This window comes from Protopterus annectens, chromosome 9.part0 (assembly GCF_019279795.1).
Source record: "Protopterus annectens isolate FY-2018-M chromosome 9.part0, PAN1.0, whole genome shotgun sequence".
Lineage (NCBI taxonomy): Eukaryota > Metazoa > Chordata > Ceratodontiformes > Protopteridae > Protopterus > Protopterus annectens.
The window spans coordinates 1,193,677,868-1,193,701,912 of record NC_056743.1 but is presented as its reverse complement, the minus strand read 5'-3'; the positions used below and the strand labels follow the sequence as shown (position 1 = coordinate 1,193,701,912).

Genomic DNA, 24,045 nt, shown 5'->3' with positions numbered 1-24,045 from the left:
TGTCACCCCCTCGTTAGTCAGGTCTGACCATAAGCTAATCACCCTTAACATCCACATCCTACCCCCACCCCCCAGTAAGGAAACCTCCATAAAAAACTTTTCCAAAGCCAACTTCAAGCTACTCAAGTCAGAAGTGACAAACTTCATGACACCCATGCAGACGGGAACTGAAAGTTCAACTGCTGAATCCTACATTAAGGCACTGTACGAGCACATCCACTCATGCATGAATCGTGCCATCCCAAATAGAACCAAGATGCTCTCATCCAAAAAAAGGAAGCCAGTCTGGTGGTCCCCTGCCGTAAACAAACTTTATAACAAAAGGAAGAAACTGTTGCAGAAAAGAGGAAAATCCCAGGATGCAAAAATCTCCTTTACCAGCCTCAGTAAGAAACTGAGATCCCTCATAAAATCCTCCAAAGCTAGTTATGAAAATAAAATTGCCAAAGATTTCAAAGACATCCACAAGGCATTCTATAACTATGTCCAGAATCTAAATGGCAATGCTCAGATCTGCTCTGAGCTAAAACAGAATGGCATTAAATATACTGATCCCAAGGATATTGCCAATATCCTAGCAGATCAATTCAGTGCCAACTTCACCCACCTCTCAGCCCCTAAATGGCCCATCTCAATACCGGAAGATTGCCAAATTCCAGTAATAACGGCCACACAGATAAAAAAAACGCACTCTCCAAAGCTAAGAATACAGCATCCATGGGACCAGATGACATCCCGGGCTGTGTACTACATGAACTACAATATGAACTGGCACCTCACCTAAGTGTCATATTTAGTCATAGCCTCACCTCAGGTTTCATGCCCACTGAGTGGCGAAGAGCTACAGTTATCCCACTCCACAAGGGGGGATCCACCTTGGATCCCGGAAACTACCGTCCCATCAGTCTGACAAGCCTTATCTGCAAGGCCATGGAGCGTATTATCATGGAACTTATAAACAAAAGACATTGGCAACTTTCAAACACTGGAACCCACCCAGTTTGGGTTCGTGAAGGGCTAATCTTGTCTCCTGACCCTGATTGACTTGTTCAAATCAGTCTTCAGAGCCATGGACAAGGGTAAGGTGGTCCACACAGCCTATCTAGACCTTGCCAAGGCCTTTGACACCATCCCCCACTCTAGAATCATAGATAAACTTACTAAGCTGGGCATTAATCCCTATGTCACCCAATGGGTTGCAAACTGGCTTACTGATGGAACCCACACTGTAAAAGTAGCTGACTGCAAATCCAGCTCCAGACAAGTGGAGTACCTCAGGGTTCAGTCCTGGGACCGCTCTTGTTTGGCATCTACTTCTCTGAAGTACAGGCCAACACTAAGGACTCTGGCTAACAAAGTTCGTAGATGACTGCAAACTGGGAGCCATTATTGAATCCCCAAATGATGTGGATACTCTACAAAAGGGCCTTACAGAAACAGATGCTTGGTGCCAGAGCCTTGGGCTCAAGCTCAATGCCAAGAAATGTATAGTTATCCCCTTTGGGAAAAAACATGTATTCGTGAATTACCATATAGGTGGCAGTTCACTAAACACCGAAAGTGTGATAAGAGACTTAGGGACACAGGTGGAAAGTGGTCTCACCCTCGATAACCACATCGCCACAACAGTCAGGAAATCCTTTTATGTGGCACACCTCATCACTAAGGGCTTTTCATCCAGAAAAAAGGAGGTCATTGTCCCACTGTACTCATCCCTCATTAGACCCATTATAGAATACAACGCCCCGTTTGGTATGTACCTCTCAAGACATCTGCAACAACTGGAAAGGCTGCAGAAATACCTCACTAAAAGAATCACAGGCCTAAAGCAGATGCCCTACGCTGACCGCCTTAAACTCCAGCTATACTCTATCGCATATCGTCTACTCAGAGGTGATCTCTGCTTAACATACAAGGCCATGTCAAACCCAGAGCTGTTGGACATGCAACACTTAAAGAAATATCAATCCCTCAGAGCCACACGCTCCAGGGATCTAAACCTTGTCATCACAATAAACAAAGCATGCTGGAGGGATAGGTTCCTGACCCAGAGACTCCCCACACTCTGGAATAGATTGCCCATACATGTCAAGCAGAGTGCCTCTTTGGCCCTCTTCAAAAGGAACCTTGATGATTGGATGGGAGAAAGGAAATTTACCCCAGGGATCACGTCAGGTCGTCGTGCTAGACAGGGGTCCAGGGAAGAAATAGCCAGGGAATTGTTATGGCTAGGCTTGTATAGGCCCTAGAGCTGATAGCTTAGTACCAACCTATGAACCTTGATGAGTGGATGGGAAACAGTTTGCCCCGGGGATCACTTCAGTGGCTCTGCTGGACAGAGGCACAGAGAACTAATCTTAGGGGGTGGCGAAAGCCAACACATTCTGGCTAGGCTTATAAATGCCTTCAGGCAGATAGCCTAATTACCTACCTATGAACCTATAAAGTAGCATTGATCATAAAATACAAGGATCTGCAGGCAGAAATGAGGGCATTGTGGAAGGAGGATACTTTGACAGTTGAAGTAGTAGTAGGAGCAATAGGTCTCATAAAAAATAATTTAGTTATATTTAGATATGTTACTGATATATGTAACTATGAATTGCAGGAGGAGTCAATTCTGGGCACATTGCGGTTGTTGCAAAGAGCATTTTTTGGTAACGTCAAAGATTGAAACAATATTAATTTTGTGAACTTTAATCGTACTTTGACTTAGGAATGTGGTCCATTCCCATCATGGTTTTAGAAACCTAGACATCTTGCATAAATTAGAGTAAAAACTGCATTGTTCCTCCTTATAGAAAGTAAATGGAAAGGTCTTGTGTTGATGGACAAGTCAAGACAGTTTCTTACCCACTAGTGAGAAACGGCAATTGGACATGAAGGCACTGAAAAAAAATGTGATAATAACTTGTCCCTCTTCCTCTACATATAGAACTTGAGACTGCCAGGACTTCTGCAGCTTAGCACGTAAAGTTTCCCAGGCCACCTAACTTCTCCCCTTTTCCCACAGTTCTGGATACAAAAGGACTCTGTTAAGGTGTCTTACTCTTTGTGTTTTCTAGCTGTCATAGAGTGCTCTTTTAAGAGGTGTTTTGTAGTTATTTTGTGAGAGTCCTGCTGAAGTTTTTTTTTAACACCTTTGCATTCCCTTTGCTTCTGATCTTACAATCCTCGATTTTAAGGTTAGTGATATTAAGTTTTGTTAGTTAAAATTCTCCTCCCACCATATTCTTCTGTTGAACCTTCCCCTTATGTGCTATGAATAGATACAGTTAGTGTTCATAGTAATTTACAGACTTTATAGAAGATGGTACTTCTGTAGTTCAGGCTTAAAGCTATTAACTTTACAAAGAGTTTGACAGTATATTCGGTACCCAAGTTATCTTGGGGTCAGTATGCATTTTTCAGTGCTTGGAAATTGCATTTTCAACTCAAGCCTGCATTGTCTTGTAATGGTTAATTCCCTCCTGGGTTCATATGCTAGAAGTAGTCTTGTTTTAGTTTAGTTATAACTGTACTGCCATTTTTTTTTTTTTTGCTTGCACTGGGCTTCCTGAATTTCTTCTCAGTTTTACTTCTTCCCAGAGAGGAGTGTGCATTCTAAAGGCTAAAGATCAGCTTGTTCCTGCATTCATTTCCTATGGAAGTGATACTTTATGCAGTGGGTGACCCTCTCCTTCTATCCTGCTGACAGGTATACCCACTTAGATTTTGCCAGAGCCTGCAGCTTGGCATATGTTAGTTATCTTAATTTTATCCTCCTTCCTCATGTGTGAAGTATGTATGCATCACTAAATGGCTTAATCCTAGTTATAAGTACCTCCTTCCTGTATTGTGGTGTACAGCAAGTGCTACTGGAGGTGCTACTTTGTCACCTGGGACAATTCTTTGCTATTCTGCAGGCAGCAGCTCATATCTAGGCTTTTCCTAGGATCTGTAGCCTGACATGTTCTACAGTTTTCCAAACCATCTCCTTCTTGTCTTATATGGTACTCTGTAGGCCATTGTAACTGCTGGAATATCGATGCCCATCTTAGTCATTTGGACATATTCTTCAGTTTATCCAGAAGTGTTCTTTATCCTGTCCTGGATGGAGCAGGGTGTTACTAGATAACTGTATTTAGGAGTCTTATTCCTACAAGGTGATGGAATTCCTAGTGTAGTAATATTTATTCTTCGTTTGTGCACATTTACATATTCTCCATGCCCTAATTATTTCATACACAAGACTTGGGTGTGAATATCTTGAGTTCAGCAGGATGATTCCTCACCACCGCTGTTTTACTTAGTGGCAGTGAGTCTCTTAGCTTCTTGTTTTGTCTGGTTGTTTATGCCTCATCTGTCTGTTTATATCATACCACCTTTACACAGAAGTTTCTGTGTAGTCTGGAGATCTTAACCAGAATAATGCTTGGTATTGTTTTTTTCTGCAGCTGGGTGATAAATCTTTTAACCCATCCTGTTATTTAAAACTCTCAGGGATAACTTCACATTCATTTGCCAGTGTCTGTGTGACAGGGTGATCGAAGACTACTTCATTCTATTTTAGTTGCTGTAGTCTGAGGGCCAAGGTGGTGCATTCCATGCATTTTGGTCTAGCTCAGTGCCTGCAGCAGTTGTTGATGTCCTTGCAGCTCCCTTCCTTTCATTATCTAGGGATGCGTTTGATCGTATTTCACTGTTGCAGTCATCACATTTGGGGTTATCTGCTTGCAGTAGCCCTCAGTCGGCATGATTATCAAAGTCTTGGGTCCTGCGTTGGTTGCTTTCTCATCTTCCATGACGTCAGGGGTATAAAGCTTGCAGCCGACACCATTACATCAGTCTTTCTTGCCGTGCGGTGCCCGAAGCAGTTCGCAAGTGCCGGTTGGCAGACTCCTGAAATTTTCATTTTCGAGTTTCAGAACCAAAGTGTTCAACTAAGCTAAGTACCCCATTGGGGAAACTTTTTCTTGCTTTAAATCGATGTCAGTAAAATTAATGAATATATTTCTTGTGGAAAGCAAATACCTCATAAAGATTTTCATTCGTACTGCATTCCTTGCTTAGGCCCTGACCACGGCGTACCTTGCTGTCAGTTTTTTGCCTTATTTAAATAACGAACTATTCGTCTGTTTATTTACGCTTTTAAATATTTTGGTACTCTGTTCAATTATGTAGATATGGCTTCGGTAAGGCACCTGACTACCGACATTCCGAAAAAAACGCAAAGATAAAGACAGAGACAGATCGCATAGGTCCAAAGCTACCGACGACACTTCTCCTAAGCTAGTCGCCAGTTCGCCGGTACTCAGTGAGGTGCTTTCACAGCACCTGATAGCCGCTACTTCAGATTCGCAGGCCTCTACTGAGACTGGTATGCCGCGAGATGCTTCAACTGTGGAACCTACGGATGTCTCTACCTTGGATGGGTCCGGAGCTGCTGTGCAGGCACCGGCTTCTGAGGGTGTATTCAGGCCTACTGACCTGTATATTAAACCGACGCCATCTTCTTCTTCAAGGCCTAAAACTCGATCCATGCCTAGAAAACAGACACCCAGACTGCATGGTCAGGCCTCTATGCCTAAAAAACAAATCATAAGAATGTCCGAAGACCTTATTACTGTACTCAGGGGAAGCCACTCTTCCCCCTCTAAGAGACCTAGGACTGAGTTTCCTTATGATTCTTCTGATCAGGACTCCGAAATTTCTGTTTCCTCTGACCAGGATTTACCCTCATCTACCTATGAGGATTTTGATGCAGAGGACTCTATTCCCTCTGCTTCCCCTTCAGAGGATTTCTCTTTTAGTGAAATCTTGCATAATCTTAGGAAGCATTTTCGCTGGGACAGCCAGGATTACTCTGACTCTAAAAAGAGGTTTAGGGATTTTTTTTCTCCTGCCCCCCAGCACAGGCCTTTAGCTATCCCCCCTGATGTTCATCGTGTTTCACTGTTGCAGTCATTACACTTGGGTTATCCTGCTGGCAGGTGACCCGCAGTCGGCCCGAGTTCCAAAGTCTTGGTCCTGCGTCGGTTGCTGTCATCTCTTCCCTGATGTCAGTGCACCAGGGGTATAAAAGATGCAACCGACACCATTTTCTCCAGTCCTCCTTGCTGCACGGTGCCCGAAGCAAAAGCAGTTCGCAAGTGCCGGTCTGCCGACTCCTGAGATTTTCGAAATTGAGTTTCAGAACTGAAGTCTTCAATAAAGCTAAGTACTTCGTTGGGGAAACTTTTTCTTGCTCCAGACCGATGTCAGTAAAAGTTAATAACTGTATTTCGTGTGGGAAGCAAATACCTCATAAGGACTTTCACTCTTACTGTATTCCTTGCCTAGGCCCTGACCACAACGTTACCAGTTGTCAGTTTTGTGCTAGATTCAATAAACGCACTATTAAATGTTGGTTTGATTTTGCTTTACATTATTTTGGCCGAAGGTTTAATTACATAATGCCGTCAGAACAACCGACGACCGGAATTTATAAAAAACACAAAGACAAAGAAAAGGACAGGCATCTGAGGTCCAAAACCAATGACGAAGCCTCTTCTAGGCCAGTTGCCGGTTCTCAGTGAGGCGCTTTCACAGCCCCTGACACCCGCTACCTCAGAGCCACAGGCCATATCAGGCAGCCATGTGGACACACCGAGGCCTGTGGAAACTCAAGGTATTGGGCCTACGGAAACTATTCCCTCAGATGGGTCCGGAGCCGCTGAGCAGGCATCAGCTTCTGAGAGTGTTTTCAGACTTTCACAGCTTACAATTAAGCCCACTACAGCAGCCAAGGCAAAGTCAAAAAACCATTAAAGACAAGGAAACACGTACAGCATTCTCCTGAACAGTCATCCATGCCATAGAAACAGATGCTTAAAATGGCCGAAGACCTAATTACTTTAATCAGGGGTTCCCATCCCCCTCCTGACAAAAGGCCTAGGCAATACACTGACTATGATTCCTCTGACCAGGTTTCTATTTCCTCTGATACCTCTTCTGATCAGGGATATTCTCTCCCTCCCTATGAGGACTCTGATGCAGAAGAGTCTATACCTTCAGCCTCTCCGCCTGAGGATTATTCTTTTGGAGAAACCCTACATACCATGAGGGTGCATTTCCATTGGGAGAGCCAGGATTATTCAGAATCCAAGAAAAGGCTCAGAGACTTTCTTTTATTGTTTCAGCACAGGCCCCTGGCTATTCCCCCTGTGTTTGATATTGTTGATGATTTCTCTGAATCCAGTCTCTCCTGATTCTTTACCCCTGCACCAGTCAAGCCAGACAGGTACTACAGGGTCCCTGACTCTCATAAATTTCTTTACAAAAACCCTGCTGCAGATCCAGAAATAATTTCTCAGGGTCCTAAAGGGGTTAAGGCTTCCACTGCTAAAAATCCTGTCCCCTCGGATAGGGATTCCAGAGCTCTGGACAGATGGGGGGGAAAAAGTTTACATTTCTGCTGCTTTAGCTGTAAGGACTTTAAATTGCCAGTTTCACATGCTTAAATATCAACAGTACCAGATGTCATTGTTAAAACAGAAAATGGTTTTATACTCAAAGTCCTGACAGTAAGGAAATGCAGGATTTATTACATGCAGCTGAACAAGTGGGAAAGCATATGCTACAGTGTGGTTTTGATTCATTAGAGGCTTCTTGTAGAGCTGCAGTTACAGGCTCTGTTACTTGAAGGCATGCTTGGTTGAAAGAACAAAGTTTACCTGACCATGTTAAGTAAAATTATTGGATGCTCCACTACAGCATGATACTTTGTTTGGTGTTAAGGCAGAAGAGGTGTTAAAGAAAATGGAGGATAAAGCAAAATCAATGCAGACAGTAAAGGATTTCTTACAGGTTCAACCACCTAGGTTTAGCAGAAACTGGCCTTCAAAAAATTGGTCCTTTCCAGTGTCAGACAGGCCACAAAGAGGCAGATACAGATGCCCAAGAGGCAGATCTCAGCCCCAAGGCTCCTACAGACCTAAACAATGGGGTGCTTCAGCCCCCAAAGGAGGAGAAGACAAATCACAACCTTATAGGAAACAATCCCAATGACTTCCCTCTACAGATGCCAAGCACTTACCTTTTGGCAGCACCCCTGGGGGAAAACTAGCACTTTTCTCAAAAAATTGGCACATAATCACCCAGGACAAATGGGTACTGAATATTGTTTCTCAGGGTTACAGGTTCTACTTTCCTCATGGACATGGAAGCTATTCAGAGAGTACCACAGCAAGAACAAAGACTTTTCTTAGTACCCAGAAAGGACAAAGCCTGGAGACCAGTACTGGACCTGTCAATCCTAAACACTTTCCTGGATGTTCCAAAATTCAAAATGTTAACACTACAGCAACTTCTACCTATGCTGGGCAAGAAAGCTTGGCTAGTTACTTTGGACCTCAAGAAGGCATACCTGCATGTCCCAATCAGACAATCTTGCAGAAGATACTTCAGATTCATAGCAGGCTCACTGCATTACCAATTCTCTGCACTGCCCTTTGGTGTATCTACTGTGCCCAGAGTCTTCACAAAATGCCTGGCACCAGTAATTGCATTTTGCAGACAAAAAGGAATTCAAATATATCCCTACTTGGACAACTGCCTTATTCAAGCAGAGAGCAAGGACATTCTACTAAAGCATCTGGCGTTTGGAAAAAGATTACTAATTTGCCTAGGGTACACACTAAACGAAAAGAAATCAAAACTAGTGCCCTCTCAAGAGATAATATTCCTGGGTGCAAGCTTAAATACAACTGCCCAGATGGCCTATCTCACGCCAGACAAACAAAGGCAACTGACTCATTACTTTCAAATGACTGCAACAAAAACCCAGCTCCCTACAAGAAAAATTCTGCAGGACCTGGGCTTCATGGTGTCCTGCATTCTACTAATTCCATATGCAAAACTGCATATGAGGAAACTACAATGGTATCTAAAAAGTGTTTGGACTCAAAATTGTCGCAGCCTGGAGACTATCATAACTTTAATCCCCTGCCTACAACAGGAGTTTCGATGGTGGTCCCTGGCCTGTCACCACAAGGGACAGCCTTTCACCTTACCACAGCCAGGCAGACAATAATAACGGATGCATCGGATTAAGCCTGGGGGGCACATATGGCAGGAAAATGTATTCGGGGCACGTGGCCCAAGGAGCAAATGCATCTTCACATGAATCCAAAAGAGATGCTAGCTGTACAGAATGCCCTGACGGCTTTCAAGGACCTACTATATCCAGGACAACTACTAATAAAGACGGATAACACCACAGTTATGTGGTACATAAGCAAGGGTGCACACATTCCTACCTCCTATGCAGGCAAGCTATCACTTTGTGGAACACAGCACTGACCAATCAAGTACATCTGCAGGCACAATTCCTGCCAGGAACAAAAAATACACTGGCAGACGAACTAAGCAGAAATCTCATGGACCCTCACAAATGGAAACTAAATCCACATGTGTTCAGCATGATAATAAGGAAATGGGGACGCCCAGACATGGATCTTTTTGCCTCCCCTCACAATTGCCAACTACAGAAAATTCTGCACAAGAACTCATCACTCTCAAGCATGGAGAGTGGATGCTGTATCATTCAGCTGGAAAGCCCCGACCGTCTATGCCTTCCCTCCAATGCCTGTTCTTACCAAGGGGCTCCTAAAAGTAAGACAAGAAAGACTAAAAATTATCCTGATTGCCCCAGACTGGCCATGCCAGCACTGGTACCCAATCCTAAAGAGCTTGTCTCAAGGCCCAGCTTGGCCATTACCTCAAATGCCTCATCTTCTGACTCCACAAAACAATCCGATTCTGCACAGTCAACTCAGAACCTTAAATCTGGCAGCTTGGCAGATAATGTAGCCACTCAGACTGCACCTCTCTCTAAAGCTGTTATGAATGTCATTTTAGAAGCCAGGAGGCCCAGCACAAGGAAATCTTATGCAGAAAAATGTAAGAGATTATGTGCTTGGAACCAGGCACAAGGGCTCGAACCACTTGTCCCAAATATACCTCAGATTTTACAATACCTAACTGAGATGCTGGACAAAGGCCTTTCTTTCTCATCAATTAAAATCCATGCCTCTGCCATTTCAGCTCACTACAATACAGAACCTCCTATTTTTTCACATCCTGCACAAGTAGCTGTGATAAGAGATAAAATAAAAATGGTTGTGTATAATCAACAAGGAAGTCTCCAGAATTAGTATACTGGTGGAAGTTTGAAAGATAAGAGGGAAGAAAGTGCTAAACATCTAGAAGGTTTTGTTTAACGGTGTTTTAAATGGGGGGGGGGGGGGGGGGTACCAGCATCTTCGAAGAAAGCTGTGGTGGCAGTATTACTCCAAGGTTAGCGACCTTTCAGACCTTGCTTTGTATAGAAGCATTTTCATTTTATGTTATAATTCTAAACTCTGTCCATACTAGCTAAGAGAACGGCAAAGGTGTTGTCAAATTTGATAGATTTGGATCACTGTTTTGTGGGAGGGTAGGCAAACATTTGAAAACATTAGTAGAGCAGTGATTATCCAGAGGGAAGCCGAATGTAAGAGAAAGTCACTGTTAGTGGGTGTTGATGCAGAGAAAACATTCATTAGTCAGCTGTGACTTTGAGTAGGACAGTAGCACTATTTGCATTCCGTAATAGGATGAAAGGATTAATTAGAAGGGATATAAGAAGGGTTGGAAGCAGGAAGTAAGGTGGGAGGGTTTCTCTTTGATGAGCTGTTTTTGAACAGAGGGACAAGGCAGAGTTGTCCTCTTTCTCTTTATTCTGCTTTATATTTATTCAAAGAAAATAAGGGACTGTCAAATTTGTGGATATAAATGATATGGTAATCAAAAAAGTCACCTGTGTGTTGTGGAAACAAATGTAAACAGTTTCAAGTCTTTTCAGGATATGAAATTAATGACTAAAATGAAGGTAATAGTGGTAAGGTACGTACCTACACTGAATTTGTTCAGCAATATTCATATCTGAAGGGATACAAGATTAAGTATTTAGGTAAGTGGCTTAAAAAGGATTAGATTGTGGAAGCTAAGGATGTATGGGGGAAAAGACTAAGTAAAAATGCTAAATTTGAGAAACTGGAAGCAGTTATGGTTTATGGGAATAATAAAATATAAACAAGGTCAAGCCTTATCGTCAACCATAGAAGTTGGAGAAGATAATTGAGATTTGATGGAACTTATTTGGGAAGGGAAGAGGGCAGGAGTTAAGTGGGATAAGTTGATTTTCCAAATATAACAAGGTGGTTTAATGCTATTTGATTTGGAGGGATATTGTAGACCTAGGTAAGGCATGTGTATGTAACACATGCAGAAAGTTGTAAACCGAAGTAGAAAGGGGTGGTGATGAAATGGGGGGGTTGATGCAGGTCCTTAAGGTGAATAGCAACAGCTAATACAGTGCGTTATAAATTAGCAGGAAAAAATCTAAGAACTAAGCCAACACAGGAATTGAGAAAGGTGTTTTTTGCCAATGAGGATGACTGCAAGTCGATGTATAGAAAATAAGACAAGAGGAGGCAGGAATTTACTGGAGAAAATTAGCAAAGGAATCAAGGTATTGGGATCAAATACCAAGAGAGGGGAAAAGTAATAGGGTGGCATGAGACCAAGCAGAGAATTTGACTGCAGGTTAGAGATTGCCTTCCCTAAAAGAGATTGATGTTGGAGTACAGACAGAAAGGGAAAGAGGAATCTTAAGTGAAGTGCCGGTTCTGGTAGATTTTTTTAGTTATCTAGACCAGAAATAATTGCTAAAAAGGGATAATTAGTGTGCCATTTAAAATTTTGCATGATAGTCAACCAGAGGAGGCTAGAAAAGATTAGCAAAAGAGGCTAAAGTCAATTTTCAAAGGAGGAACTAGAGGACATCTGTATGGCTCCCAAGTATGCAAACACGAGAAGGCTTTGTTTGGAAGCGTTTCCACAGGTGTTTTTATACCACAAGACATTTTCAAAGAATGTTCCTCAGGTAGATAGATGCTGGAGGTGTGTTGAGAGAGAGGGGTAATTGGGAACACTACTTTGGGGTATGTAGCAAGCTGACAGATTTTAAAGAGATCTCAACAGAGTTAGAAATACTGAGGGAAACTATTCTTTTGAGCTGGGACATGAGCTCCGAATTTAACATCTTTGCTAATGACCTACACTCCTGCGCATCTTCTTCCCTCATATAATACGCCGACGACTCCACTGTCATCACTATCTCTGACAATATCTCTAACCTCCTTTCTATAACACAACATACTTTCACTTCTGTAGAAAAATGGCTAACCGAACACCAACTTTTACTTAACCCCAAAAAAGACTAAGCTCCTTCTCTTCCTACTCAAATCCCTCTCTCACCATAAATCCACTTTTACCATTCTTTCCCTCAATAAAAATCTCATCACAGCCGATCCCCACACCAAATTACCTGGAACTATAATTGATGACAAGCTAAAATTCAACATCCATATACAGCAGTGTATATATATATAAAAAAAAAAAAGGCCTCCCTTACAAAATAAAACAATTCCTCGTTCCCAAATCCAGACCTTCTTTTGCTCAAGCCTTTCTTCTCCCTTCCCTTCTCTATGCCTTTCCAATCAAAGCCCACCTCCAGTCATCACTCCAGTCCTATCCATACGCTAACAAGCCTATAACAGCATAACAAGATTCACCAGTAACTACCATACAAATCTCATTATTGCCTTGCCCTGGACCAACTCCAGTGGCTTGAATTCCCCCAACTCCTACTTCTTTCACAGCTACATCTCACTGCCTGCTAAATAAACCCTTAGCCTGCCTGTCGCTCTCATCATTAGTATCTCACTGTACACCAGTTCGCCCACTCCGTATCTCAGACCAGAACCTACTAGACATCTACAAACCTAACAAAAATATTGACAAACTCCTGTATAAACACTCTTGTCTCCCACACCTGAAATAGGCTTCCCCTTTACATATGCAACATCACAAGTTACACTTGTTTCAAATCTGAAGTTAAAAACCACCTCCTAAACTCCAAAACATGTCCTTGCTACAATCCCCCTTGAACTCAAAACACACCCCTTCTTGCCTCATCCTCTACCAAACATGTCTTTCAACGTGTCAAAATCTTAAACTATTCACACATCAATTTAACATTAAACAATGATTTTTGAGTAAAACAAGTCAGTCAAAGTAGCTGTTAAACCTTACTCTGCATACACTTTGAATCCATCTGCCACCTCTAATGTAGTAACCAACAGTGAACCAAGAATTTTAGCACAAAAATTGATGTTCTGCATGTACCAGATTTCATGACTGAATATACTTGAAGTAAGCTGTTAAAACTATACTTTTGCATACACTTGGTTTCATCTGTTCTTTTTACTGTATACTATAATCTGCTAATATTGTATCACGTCTCTCTTCTCCATCTTTTTGAACAATGTTAAGTTCGTATACATTTAATGTACTGTAATCTTTATATAAAAGTTTTGTATTTCTGGAGCTTTTCTCCTCGGGTCTCCACTGAAAACGGGCCAGTGGCTCAGTTGGACTAACCCAGTTAACAAATGGCAAATACATAGTAAATAAATAAATTGTCATGACATAAGCAAGGGCTTACTAAGTTTAATACTTTAGGTTTTCAAAAAAAAAAGTTACTAGAAAGTGGAAATCGAAAATAAAAGTAATTGAAGCAATAAATATTGTGAAGGAGATGAAATAACTTGTGGTGGGATCTTTAGAAAAGGTAAGGCCAGACTACAGAGAAACAAATGGAATCTGTGGAAATGCATGTAAAATATTCAAGAAGATGAGTGAGTTTTAAGAGAAGGCAGAAATTGGGCATTTTATATACTGTATGAGTGAATGATTGTTTCATGCCGTATACTGGTTTTCTTTTTAACAATGAAAAATGTCACTATATTTTTTCTTTTCAGTTAGTGTGTGTATCTGTTTCATTGCTTAAATTGTGATTTAATAAATCTGTTTAAAATGATTTTGCAGCAGCCTTAATAGGCAGTCTTGGGGCCTTTAATTGAGTTTCATTCTCTCTGAGGGTTTGTTTTTCCAGGTTGAGGTGTGCTGTGGCTGCCTTGTGTTTGGATTCCTTTTGCCAAGGCAAGAATGATCAGAAAATGGTGCTGTTTTGATGTTCCTTTATACCATCAGTGCTTTGAAGGATGGGTGGGAAGATGTCTGCTGTGCCAACCAAGAGGGGCAGAGTGAAGACATCCATGTTAGGCTGGCCTATCAGGCTTCTGTTGACAAGAATCCCACGAGTTGACTGCAACAATTATGTACTTGATCATTTACAGTTATGGTAAGTTCCTAATACACTCACTTTCTCTGCATGATGGAGAAGGAGACAAGGGTTTGTAGCTGCTAGATCAGGGGTGTCCAACCTTTTGGCTTGCTGGGGCCGTATTGAGTGAACAGAAATGGTCCTGGGGCCACATACAAAATATATCATATAGTTAACTCTTTTGTTGCTCCAGAAGACCACAGTCAACCTCCTGGCTGTACAGTAGGTGCATTTGAACAATGAATAAATGTAATAAATGCCTAATATTTGCCTTAAAATTCTAATTCTCATTCTAATTCTAATTCTCTAATCTAACAGTTAACTCTAACATCTTAGGTAATATATATATATATATATATATAGCTAAGTATATATATATATATATGTATATATATATATATATATATATATATATATATAGCTAAGTATATATATATATATATATATATATATATATATATATATATATATATATATATTTTTTTTTTTTTTTTTTTTTTTTTTCAAATAAACAGATATTCACTACAGCACTAGCATTTCTCACTGGCAAAACCATTCCAGCAGTCCAGCTAAATGTCAACATCAGCAGTCCTACAATACTATAATCCACAAAAATAACCCAACAAATTTGCAATAAAATAAAGAATTCACATTACTGATTTAATAAAACAATTCTGAATAAGCTACAAGAGGGTCTCACCCAAACAAATAACTGGTGCCAGAAATATGGCCTCAAGCTAAATGCCAAAAAATGCATCATCATCCCCTTTGAGGAGAGTGATGTCCCCACAAATTATCACATTAATTACAATGTTGTAAGTACGCAATAAGTCGTATGGTACTTGGGCACTCCGGTTGATAGAAACCTGACTTTTGACCACCACTTTGTCTCTGTTGTAAGGAAAGCTTTTCACATGGCCCACTTCATTAGTAAGGGTATCTCATCCAGGGACAAGGAGGTCATAACATCCCTGTATTCTTCCTTTACAAGAGCCATTATTGAGTGCAATGCCCCTTTTGGCATGTGCCTCAGCAAAACACCCTGCCAAAAGAAAGACTACAACCATTTCTGACAAAAAAGGTCAAAGGACTAAGTTCACTTAGTTATCCAAACAGACTAAAAAGCTTCTTGCTTTCCTCTGTCTCTCACTGGCCCCTATAAATGTCATCATTGGCTTGCTTTCCAGGCTAAGAAAGATCCTGCCTTAAGAGACTTCCTCTACCTTAGAAATACTGGTTATACTTAAAACGCTCACTACAAAGACCACAACTTTCACTGCAACATAAACAAGACACTTTTTATGGACAGGTTCTTGACACAAAAACCTTCAACTTCTGTAAAAAGCTCCTCTCATTATCAAACAATGTAGTTCAGCAACACGATGGCTGGATGGATAGCCATAAATGTAGTCCTTGGGTAAGTAGCATAGCCTTCATCAAACCAGATGGAAAATACACATATAAACCTTTCCAAGCTGGATGGCTAAGATCTAATATTGGTTACTCAAATCTAGTTGCCCATTTGCAAAATTATATTCAGCTATGTACAGACAGCTTTCTCCTAAAAACTTAACTCATTGATATTTGCCTTGTTGTAATTATAACTGTAAAAAAAATGTTTTTAAGTTTATTCTGTACCTCAGTGATTCTCACTGTTACGAGATATAATCTCTGCCATATTGTATGAGTACTACATCCATAATTTGCTGCCTCTCTCTCTCATGTATTGTATTATATTGTTTTGTGTTATTTTTGGAGCTTTTTTCCTCGGGCCTCTGCTGAAAATGGACCTGTGCCCAGTCGGACTTTCCCGGTAAACAAATGTAAAATAAAATAAAATAAATAAAAATAAACTTCCATCCAATCTAAAGCCATTTGACAGACATTTTAATTTGTGCAGAAGTTACTCACAGACTGACAGTTTACTGAGCTGTAATGCTGACCTTCGCTTTTGAAAAAAACAGATTCCCAGACTTTGTCAATAGCTCAAAGTGTAGAGAGGATTATTTATTTTTTATATATTTATTTATTTTTGGAAAACATCTTTAAAACTGCTAAATTGATTGCACACTCAGAAACACAGAAAAGTTATTGTGATTATGTAAACCACAGACTGCTGCAATAAATCAAAGTCACATTAGCACTCTATGCTTATGTCCGAACAGATGAATCATACCTGTCAATTCCAAAAGAAGTAAAGTAGCTTAATAAGAAAGTTATTTGCAAGGTTACATGGCAATTTATATTGGAAATAAGCAGAGATATCAAAAAGGCTCTGTTTTTCATAATTATGCCGAAAAGTCCTCCAAGGTAAATACAACTTCTGATTTAGTATGGAACCATACCTCTCAACTTTAGAGCAAGAAATCTGGACAAAGCGAAAAATAAAAGTGGGACACAGGCCCAAAAATAGTTATGCATCACAGACACCATTGAAACTGCTGTAGCTGCACACATTATACATCACTTATAATCTTTCTTTCCCATTATTGTCAGTTAAACATTATATGGCTCATTCAGTCCTGCCTTTTTTTGCATCAAAGAAAACCATGCTTTGAAATGACAAATGCATTAAAAATAATAAAGCACATTGCATCAACATCCTGCAACTTCCTACCTGCCAGCAACCACAGAGCTTTCACTGAAACTAGGGTTGCTTGTTTCCCCAGAATGACAGCTCTCCCTAATTAAGTCTAATGGTATACAATCTACCAGTATCTGGATTACCTGAAATAAATTAAATTATGGCCTGTAAATTGAAAGTACACTTTGTTTAATTAAACTATATTTCTAAGCCCACTTACTAGATTTTTCAGTAACATCCCAATATCCATTTCCAGGTCACTTTACAAAACATTGGCAGTGGTAGACTTAGCATCCTTCAGAACCCCACAGGCCCACACTAATACATTGTCCATTAAATGTAAATATCCATCCACTGTAAATGGCAAGAAGCTATGTCTTAAAAAAATCTACTTCTGGCATGCGTACCCAAGTATTAGGTTTTGAAACAAAGAAACATATTCTCCACAGTCCGTAAGTCACTGTCTTTAATAATCATCTACTGTTGCAGCACTCCCAACACATAAGCACACACATACATACTAAAATCCCCAACATTTAAAAAATGACATTGTGCTCACTTGATTTGCCAGTATTGATGATCCGCCAAAGCTTGCTTACTGTTGTCCAATCTACCACTGCTTAGAACCCACCAATGAAAAAACAGTACTAGGTGCTTTTTTGTTTGTCTGAAAAAACAATACAACTTTATATGCAACAGTCCCACATAGTCAGTCTACTACTGACCCATTAACCCTAGGCTGCTGTCTCATTCGTACTCCCTGGAACTGCATTACCTTGGATGACTACTTTTATTTCCTAAGCAAAAGACACAAATTGGAAGATGAGGCAAAAATCCAGACATTCTTTGAAAATCCATACAGTTAAGAGGTATGAGTTCATGTACAATACAACACTCTCCCTGTCAGGAAAGCAGCAATTTAATGAAAGTGTACTCTTAATGCATGATATATTTGTGAGTTAACTTGTTTGTGTTCAGTAGGTAGACTGATCATTGTTAGCCTCTTTGTGCATGCGTCTCTCTCTGTCATGCACACATATACACACACACACACTCTTCTACTTTCACGCACACAATTCTGCTTTCATGCATGCACTCACTCACTCCGTACTTACCTATTAACACAGGTAATTGCTTTCCCTTTCAAAGGCAACAGCGGCAAATCCATACATGAGTCCCTCTTTAGCGAGAACACACACACTGATTGTTCGGTGCAAAATAATGGGGTAAACACACTGACCCTTTTTTGGCTCAAAAACAAAACTAGAAGGGTGCTTTGGTGCATGTGCACACCGACATTAGCGTTACAGGTCACGGGAGCGAAAAACACAAAACAAAAAAAGTGTTTTGGGGCATGCATACATCGATGTCACAGTTAGAGGCTGAGGGCCGCATGGAAGAGCTCTGAGGGCCACATGCGGCCTGCGGGCCGCAGGTTGGACACGTCTATGCTAGATAGATGGGTTTACAAGTTGATTGTGAACTTCAGTATGCTTTTTTCCCTTCTAGGTGTTGTCCAACGCAGTTGTCAAAGCCCAGTCAACTAACAGAATGTTTACCTACACTGCTTGCTTCAGTAATGCATGTATTGAAGACACCTATGGTGTAGCCTAGGCATCTGGCCTTCAGCACACACCTTCATCAAGCATTACTGTCTCTTGTCCATGACTCGTGGAGTTGGGTTACATCTGGGGAGCTCTAAAGAGAAGTAAACATCCTGAACAGAACAGAGATCTGCAGCCAAGTCTTGTCTACCTTTTTGTCCTTGCCCCAAGCCTTTTGCGTGACATTCCACTTTTCCTTGACCACAATAACTAGACAGCTCTGCTCACCTTAAAGTCTATCTCAAAAGTTTCATCCAAATCCAGTAAAACTGTAAGATTTTAACAAGTGACTGCAGAAACTTCCAAACTACAGCTCTGCTATATCCAACTCCATTCATTCAGATGTGTAATGTATTGCTTCTCATAAACATTATTTTATTTTTTTATCTCTAGCTATTGGTTCCTTCCCTTACCTGTGGAAGTCCTCCACAGTCCATCACTTATACAAGGATTTGCATGTTTCTTACCTTAGACCATTCTGTTTTCTTACTTTTGCCTCTATCAAAAAATCTTAAAGGGTAGCTTCCTCAAAACTGTTTTCTAACTGAATGTGGCCTACTCTGCAAACAAGAGTGCTACAAGTCACAGCGCCCTGACTGCAGTTCAGTTTTATCGGTGATATCCTGCAGAACACATCGGGCAGCAGCCTAACTCATGCCAGCTTTGATTTAACAAAAACTTTAGATTCAGTGCACTATATTCAACTGCTAGCTGAATTGCCTTGCTATGGTCTGTCACCCACTATTCTCATTGGGATAAAAAGCTACCTTTCAAGTAGAACCTGTTGGGTAAAACAGTTATGTAGTCTCTCAGAACTTCACCATAGGAGTACCACGGGGCTCAGACAAAGGGACACTTCTTTGTACCATCTTTAGAAACTCCTTTAGTGCATCAAACCCTAAATTCCTAGTTATTTTCTGTCCTGAAGACCTAGTGACCTGATCTGGAAAAAAGCTCTCAGTAAACATAAATGATGCACACTTGAACTACAGGATTCATGTTGCTCGATCTTATCCACTTTGAAAGTGAATGTGACTGAAAAAAGTATGCCGAAACCACTTCTGGAGAAACATGGACATACAATTTCTTTTTTGCATTTTTTTTATTAGTTGTTTAGTAATGGTGTTTAGTCTGCATTATTGATTTATTTGCAAGAAAGTGCTTCTTGATAATTTAAGAATGAACTGTAGGATTCTGCGGAATTGCTTGCAAACGTAAACATTGCAGTGCATTTTGTGTTACTGTAGTTCAAAGGAAACTGTGTGTGACACAAGGTAATTGTGGCACAAGGTGTAAGTGCAGTAAGCTTAGAGAAGCAAAACAGCTGAGACCTGGTTTGAATCCAGTGAAATGGTAATTTTGGGGAGTTGGCAGTGGGCATAATAGCTAAGGTGTTTACCTTATAGACACAAGGCGCAGGGTTTGATTCTCAAATGGGATAACTGGCTAAGCATAAAAATGTCTGACAAGGGTAATTAGCGTAATACTAACCTATGCTGGACATCTGTTGCCTTATCCTGAAGTGGACAGACCCTGCTAGTCTCATCCTGGGTCTTCCCTTCTTGTAATCAAAACCTTTTGGAGGGCAGTAGATGCTTCACTGTCAAGATTGTGCCCTTTGCGGCTTCTCTGAAGTCCAGGGAGAGTACTTCCTCTTTAAGAAGTGGCCCTGCATAAACTAGGTTTATCTGAGGGTGATACTGTTGGCCACAAAGATGAAGTAGAAGGAGATTTCAGGGTTTCTCCTTAATTAGTCCAGCAAGTCCATCGGTTATGTAATGTCCGAGAACATGAAGGTCATGAGTTGGTACTTCTGTTTGTGGAGAAGTGATGCAGGCCAAGCATTTGGCCATAGGTGACGAGCATATTTTGTAGATCTGAAGTAGTTGACTTCATTTGATCATCAACCTATGGGATTCGGATCCGGATCAGATCCAAGACGGCAGCTTTACCAGCATCTGATCTGAGCTCCAAGTTACTCTCCTTACCCATAATACCCCTCCATCTCCTTCCTTCCCTCAGATCTCGTTTGCCGCGGCTTTTCATTAGCATCATGGTCTTAGACCTCTGGGCATGGTAAGTAGTTTAGTGTTTGTTTTGGGTGTTTCTGCTTTGTAAAAGTGACAGGTATGTTACCTTTCCCTCGTTTTACCTCCCCTTTCACTTTTGCATTGTGCTTATTTCAAAAAAAAAAAAAAAAGTTCAGTGTAGTTTAGTTAGTGTAGGCCTCCTTAAGCTCCCATCCCCCCTCCTTCTTAGTCAGCTTAGGAGTGAGTGTGTGTGATCGGGCAGGTTTTTGCCTTGTGCCCTGGTACCTTTTGTTCTTGGTTTAATGGCTGATCAGCAGAAGCTGGTGTTTAGGAAGGGCACAGTGTGTGGCCATAAGTTGTCTCCGGCTGATGGCCACACTCTGTGTGTTGTTTGTTTGGGGGCCTCTCATCTTTCCACAGACTACTCTGTTGGTAAGGAGTTTAACCCCAAGGTCCTGAAGGATCGTAGGGCACAATTAATCCTCAAGGGGCTTCTTCCTGCTATGGAGGCGGCTGGCTCCACATTGGTTACAGTCACGGCTGTGACTGCTGCTTCTTCCATGACTACTGTCTCTTTCCCTCCCTCCCTCCCAGGCTGGGAACTCCACCTCCTGCTCATAGGCCTGCAGATAGGGAGCACAGAAAAGTGAGAGAAAAGAAGAGAGAAAAAGACAAAGGGAGGAAGAGATCCCCAAACTGGTTGGATCTGGTGGGTCCTCCTCAGAAGCAACAGACGCTCTCCAGGCCAGTCAGTCCTCTGCTCTGCCTTCCCAGATTTTCACTGGAGCCGGAGGAGCCTAGACCCTCTTCTAGAGCCTCGGCACATCGACCCTCCCGGTCGGCGTCAGTGGCCTTGTCGCGATCCACCAGAAGCTTGAGTGAGGCAGACATAGACAAAATGATGCAAAGGTTTATTCGCAGCCCAGATTCATATGGGGGTCTTGACAGCCCTCTCTCCCTCCGGAGGGAGGAGCTGTCTTTCCTTTTTTGCCCCAATATCTCCTCCTCTGGTCCGACCCCTGGTATCGGAGTTTATGGATCCGAGAGGTCCTGGAGTCAGCGGGTTGGCGCTGATGATACTGGGTACCTTGACACCAGCTGTTACCTTGAGTGTGTCGAACCCGACTAGTTCAGACCTGAGCGGCTCTCTGAACCAAAGCCTGGGCGTCGGATCCGAGGGGTTGGGATTTTCACCTGTGGCACCGACATTGTCGGTCAAGGCCCTCTTTTCCATATCTCAGCTCCGATCCCCATGTCTGGTTCTGGGAGACTCTCTCTCAGCTTTCCACGTGGTGGAGAGTGTTTTCTCCAGTGGATCTCCCCACCTCCCTCGCCTTTGGGTGCATCTTCAGCCATTTTCCCTATGCAGGGACAGCCCATGCTTGATGTGCCCCAGACTGTTCCCCTCGTGGAACCACAGACCGTTTGCGAGTCCTCTCTGGAGAGCCCCACCGAAGAGATGCGTCGCAAATGAACATGCAAAAACCCCAGAGTCCCTCACTGAGGATACCAATTTGGAGGAAGGAGAATGTTCCCCCCAGATCACCCCCTGACTATGTTGGAACTCCTGCGGCAGTGGGGGGGTGGTATTTACAGAGGACCCCTTGTTCCAACTAGGTCTGTCTGCAGGAGGGCTCAGAATCTTGTCGGGACGCTTTGAGATTGGCTCCACGGTGTCCAGTTCCTTCCATGCCCGGGTGGTAATAAGATCCACCAAGGGATCCGTGGGGGGGGGGGTAGACAGGCTCATGCCAAAGGCCTCCAGAAACACCAACTCATTCTCTCTGCTCTGGAGGCAGTCCGGGGTTGTCTTTCCCTGCACCTGACAGCATGGGAGTCCGTGTCACACCGTTGGGTGCTTCATATCATATCCAGAGGTTATACCATTCCTTTTGTGGTTCCTCCCATTCCCCCAAAACACCACCCGGATGTACCACCCGCACAAAGGGAGGCAGCAGCACTCTAAATAGAAAAGCTGGTAAGGAAACGATTCATCTAGCCCGTTCCCCCAAGATCAGTCCTAGATCAGGCATCTATTCTGGGTTCTTTTTGGTGCCAAAAAAGACGGGGGACCCAAGGTCTACTCTGGATCTTTCCACCAAAACCTATCAGCTGCCAAAGAGAAGTTCCGGATGGTCACTTTACAGTCCATTCTGCCTTACCTGCAGGAGAATGACTGGATGTGCTCAGTAGATCTCCAGGATGCGTACTACCATATAAAGATGCACAGACGCTCCGGGAGATTCCTCCGCTTACGGCTAGGGGACAATCATTGAGTTTCGAGCTCTACACTTCGGTCTCACCACAGCCCCCAGGGTTTTCACCAAGGTCATGGCAGTAGTAGTGGCTCACCTGAGGCTTCAGGGGATACAGGTCTGTCCATACCTGGATGATTGGCACCTTGCTGCTCCCACCAAGTGTCTACTTTGTCAGGCCAGAGACTATTTCCTGAAACTGTCAGACTTTCTGGGAATTACAATCAGCACATCCAAGTCTTCTCTAAACCCAGTTCAGGTTTTAGTCTACATTGGAGCAAGGATAGATACGTTGCAAACCAAGGTTTTTCTAACTCCGGACAGAGTTTGAAACTTAAGACTCCGTGTGTCCATGATCTTTCAGTCTCAACTTCCTTCAGCCGAGGCGGTATTTTTAGCCCTAGGTTCCATGGCAGCCACCATTACTCTTCTTCCCTGCGCTCATCTGCATATGCGGGTACTACAAAGGACACTAGCAGTCCAGTGGTCACTATTAGATCTGCCATTGAAACATCCTATTCATATAAGCAACGCTACAAAAAGTCCCTCCTCTGGTGGGTACACTCCTCGGAACTAGTCCAGCGACGAACATTTATTACAGTCTCTCCCCAAGCCACAGTGACCTCGGACTCCTCCCGACTAGGGGGGGTGGGCATTGCTTGGGCAGGACAGTCCAAGGCACGTGGTCCCTGAACGAAACCAAGTTGCATATCAGTATTCTTGAGATGAGGAAGATCTTTAGTGTTGCAGGCCCTTTATGGCTTTCTTCCTCTGGGAATCATTGCATTTCAGACAGAAATGTCAATAGTCTGGTACATCAACAAGCAGGGAGGACCCAGATCGCACCCCCTTTGTCCCAAGGCCATGAGTATGTGGGAATGGGTGATCTCCACCAGCCATTTTCTTGTAGCAATGCACATTCTGGGTCGATCCAACATACTGGTGGCCAAACTGAGCAGGACTATCCTGGTGCCTTACAAGTGGTCTCTGAATCCTTCTGTAGCGGAGCAGATCTTCTCCGAGTGGAGTCTGCTTTGCTGCGATCTCTTCACATCTCCTAATGTGAAGTGCAGCGAGTTTTTCGCTCTGTTCCCCCCACAGGGGGAATCCCCCAGGGATGCTCTGGTCCATGCTTGGCCTCCCAGTCTTCTTTATGCTTACCCCCCTCCCCCACTACCTCTCATACCAAAATTCATCCAGAAGGCACGCAGGTTGGGGAGCAAAGTAATCCTCATTGCCCCATTCTGGCCTCACCAAGTCTGGTTTCCCTTACTTTGGTCTCATCGGATAGTTCCTCCATGGAGCTTGGATCCGGTACCAG

At 42.5% G+C, this 24,045-nt stretch overlaps 1 protein-coding gene across 1 annotated transcript in view; it reads left to right on the top strand.

The window, feature by feature from the left end:
* The window catches only part of ZDHHC5 (zinc finger DHHC-type palmitoyltransferase 5), a 1,362,456-nt gene that overhangs the window by 732,103 nt on the left and 606,308 nt on the right, over positions 1-24,045 (top strand). The gene's annotated exons all lie outside the window — the stretch shown is intronic.